Here is a 4,511-nt window from a genome sequence, read left to right as displayed (position 1 = left end):
AATTGGTGGAATACAACCCTTGTCCAGGGCTGGTCGGGGTATGTACTACAACAGAAACTGAAAGAGCTAAAAAACAAGATTAAGGGATGGAAAGGACATTCAAACAACAGATCAACAGCAAAAATCAAAACCTTTGAAGGGGAATTACAAGAGGTGATGGAAAGGCTGGCTGTGGAAGGGGACTTACCATGTCTCAGGGATAAAAGGGTACAAATTCTGAGTGGTCTCTGGGAGGGCTATAGGGAGGAAGAAACGAAATGGCTTCAGAAGTCAAGACTGAATTGGTTAAAAGTGGAAGATAGGAATACATCGTTTTTCCACCGGGTTAGCAAAATCAGAAGATACAAGAACAACATCACCAAATTACGAGTGGAGGGTAATGAGACTGAAGACCCGGCTATCATAAAGGGTGCCATTCTAGAACACTTTAAATCCTTTTTCACTCGAGAGGAGATGATGAGGCCCAAACTGAAATGCCACAACCTCCCCAAGATTTCCGTGAGGGAGAACGCTGAATTGGAAGCTGGATTCACAGAAGCTGAAATTTGGGAGGTGGTGAAGTCTTGTAATGGGAATAAAGCTCCGGGCTCTGATGGGTTTAATATGGGATTCTTTAAGCATTTCTGGACCTTAATCAAAGAAGACATAATCAAAGCTTTCGTGGAATTCCATGGCTCGGGGAAACTAGTGAAAGGTCTAAACGCTGCATTCATTGCCTTAATCCCTACGTCCCAATCTCCTCAAGAAGTTTCAGATTTCCGGCCCATAAGTCTAATCGGAAGTGTGTATAAATTGATCTCCAAGGTTTTGGCGGGCAGATTACAAAAGGTCATGCCTAAAGTGATTACTGAAAATCAATTTGCTTTCACACGAGGTAGACAAATCTCTGAGTGCATCCTTCTTGCATCAGAGATGGCTGATTTCTTGCAAAAAAGAGAGGGTGGTGGATTCCTCCTCAAATTGGACTTCGTCAAGGCATATGACAGCGTGGAATGGAAGTTCCTTTTAGATACCATTGGAAGAAATGAACTTCGGACGAAAGTGGCTGAGTTAGATAAAAGGGTGTGTCACAACTGCCTCGATTGCTATCCTAGTAAATGGCTCCCCTTCGGATTTTTTCGCTATTGAAAAGGGTCTCCGACAGGGTGACCCATTGTCACCACTCCTCTTTAATATTTGTGTCTGTGGACTATCGAGCATGCTTAATCAGCTATTGGGAGAGAGGCTATTCAGTGGGGTTCATATTGGAGATGGTGTGGCATTGAACCACCTCCAATTTGCGGACGACACGCTTTTGTTTTGCGAGAATGATTGCGAGCAGCTTGAGAGGCTATGTTACACACTATTTGCCTTCTTGTACGCTTCGGGATTAAAACTGAACCTGGGAAAATCTGTGCTCATAGGGTGCAATATGGAGGCTGAAACAGTTGAGAGTGCAGCACAAGTGCATGGTTGGGCAGTTGGTAACTTACCAATTACATATCTTGGAGCTCCTTTGGGTGGGAATCCACGAAGAGTGTCTTTTTGGGAGCCAATGCTGGATAAATTGAGGAGAAAAGGGAGATCATACAATTCAAAATACATGTCACTTAGTGGGAGGCTTGTGCTTTTGAAAGCGGCATTAAATTCAATACAAATCTTCTGGATGGCTTTACTTAAAGCTCCGACAAGTGTCATTGGAGAAATTGAAAAAATATACCGGGCTTTTTAATGGGGTGGGGTGGGGGGGGGAGTAGAGAGAAAAGTATCTTGGATACCCTGGGAGCTGATCTGCAAAGCTAAAGCGTTGGGGGGCTTGGACCTTGGATACATTGGGTGGAAAAACAAGGCTCTCTTGATCAAATGGGCATGGAAATACGGTGTGGAGGCAGAATGCTTATGGAGAAAGGTAATTGCTGCCAAATACCATTTAAATAGTAGGAATCTATTGCTTCATCTTGTTATGTCTGAAGTTGGAAACTGGTCCATGATGATGCGTGATATTGTTGGTGTGCTAAAAGAAGACTCAATGATTACAAAAAGGGTGGAAGGAAAACGTAATATGCAGAGTTGGCAATGGCTTGAACACACGTTTTTGGTTTGACCCATGGGCTGATCTTGTACCTCTTTATCAAAGATTTCCACGAATATATGCAATGAATAATCAGAAAACTGGAACAGTGGCAGATATGGGGTTGTTTGTGAGAGGAAAATGGAGATGGGATCTTGACTTTAGACGCCAATTCTTTGACTGGTAACTCGAAGTCTATGCTGAGTTTGAGGCAACTATTAACATGGTTTTTCCAACTAAAAATGAAAAGGACTCGTTGATATGGTGCTTAAATCCAAACGGCTATTTTACTGTGAAAGACCTATGTAAATGGGCAGAAGAGAAGCTGAATATCGAGGCAGAATTCATAGGGTCAGAACAAGCTACAAAAGTGGTGCCCCCCAAGGTAAATTTGTTGTTTTGGCAAGCATGTCATAATAAGATTGCTTCAAAACAAAATCTCATAAAAAGGGGAATATTGGGACCTTTGGAGGGCCAATGTGAATTGTGCAGGGCTCATCTTGAAACAGGGGACCACCTTTTTGTATCATGCCCAAAGATCTACTTACTATGGTACAATACATTGGCAAGGGAGAAAATTTGCTAGGTCATGCCTAATTCCCTAAAGATGCTGGCACATGAATGGCCAAGGTTAGCTTGCAAAACTGATAATAAAATATGGGAACTCATCCCTTTCTCCATTGTCTGGTCAGTTTGGACAGCTAGAAATGCACTGATCTTCAAAGGTAAGGAGATGAACTTAAATGAAGTGTGGGATTCTCATATGCTGAAGGTTGTGTGGTGGATCAAGAGCACTTGGAAAGACTACCCCTTTGACACTTTCCACATTATTCAGAACATCGAGGATATTAGATTGGCCCCGAAACCAAAACCTCCTAGATCATGGGCTTGGTGCCCCCCCCCCACTGCAGGACTGCTGAAATGCAATGTTGACGGCGCATCCAAAGGGAACCCGAGACCAAGTGGCATAGTGAGGATTCTATGGAACGAAAACAGAAGAATAATGGGATTTTTCTCTCTGAATTCAGGGCATGGATGGGCTTTCGAAGCAGAGGTAAAGGCCATTCTAAATGCTCTCATCTTTTGCCAAGAATTTCTCTTCAGAAATATCATAACTGAAAGCGATTCATCCGTCGCGGTGAGCTGGGTTGCATCGAAGGAGAAGAGGTCGTGGAGACTCCTAAATGAATTGAATTACATTGATTTCTTGATACATGAGGTAAACTGTGTTGAAGTTAGACATATCTTCAGGGAAAGCAATGTAGAAGCAGACCTCCTTGCCAATAAAGGGTGCATTAGAACTACGCCACTCTGGGTTTGCATTGGGGATACCAGCGAAATGACAGTTCTTCGTGATGAGGATGCAGGAGCTGGTGTTATGCCATAGATAGCTTTAATTATGTTTATGGATTGTATGGGTTTTCTTTTGTCACCTTACTTGGACTTTGAAACACTTGGGTTGTTGGCTACACTAGGTGCTAGTAGTGGTTGCTTAAGCTCTAATACTGATATGAGTTAGGCCCTCACTTGGGAGAGGTTGTTCCCATGGCTTATTACCCTTATTAATGGAAGCTTATTTCAGTTTTCAAAAAAAAAGAGATTGCTATGGGTTGTTACAAGAGTTTAGACATGAGTTCAATTCCTGACATCGTGGGACTCTTTTCAAGCCATATAACAAGATATATTGCTCCAAAGGTACAAAAGCTCCAGCACATGAGTGTTAATGGATTCTTTTTTTATCCTGGTGGAAGGGGGTCAAATAGTAGCAGCAACCCAAAACAAAGAGTTGATGATGTGGCCTCTAAGCTTGGTTCATCTCTAGCTTGTATTCATAGCAATTGGCAAGTTAGAGATTAACTGGGATAAGGCTATAAGTACGTGGCAAAAGGAATAGAGAGAGTATCCACATATAAAAGGTTTGACATGAATGTATTCCAACATAAAACCGGAATTTGAACTGCTAAATTCATCAAGAAGAAAGCATGAAATAACACTGAGCTTGTCTTGAAGACAGTACCTGTGTAGTGTGCAGTGGATCAACAGTAATGGGCTGCTTCCATCTTTGGAATGCTTCATCTTCCTTCTATTAGTCAATAGACATTCTTCCCTGCAATAGAATCAGCACCCACCTAACCAACTTGCAAGGGTCTCAAGGTTAGAGGCAATGCCACTCGACTTAATTCTGCTCCAAACTCCGGAGGGAGTCAAGATTTTGAAAATTCAAAGAATATGAAAATATAGAATCCTGATTTTTCCCTGATAGTATAAAAATGTGCCTGCTCAATTATAACAATGCTCGCATTAGCTAAACTAACTCATATCACATAAATTTCTTTCAAACATTATGAAGGACCAGAACCTCCAGCACAAACATTTGAAACTACAAAGATATTTAGAACAGATGCATTCTTCATTTTTGGAGATTTCCTAGATAAAAAAAGTATCTGAAAGGATAAGCCCT

The sequence above is a fragment of the Lotus japonicus genome, chromosome 6 (genome assembly GCF_012489685.1).
Source record: "Lotus japonicus ecotype B-129 chromosome 6, LjGifu_v1.2".
Lineage (NCBI taxonomy): Eukaryota > Viridiplantae > Streptophyta > Magnoliopsida > Fabales > Fabaceae > Lotus > Lotus japonicus.
Note: the sequence above shows the minus strand (reverse complement) of the source record.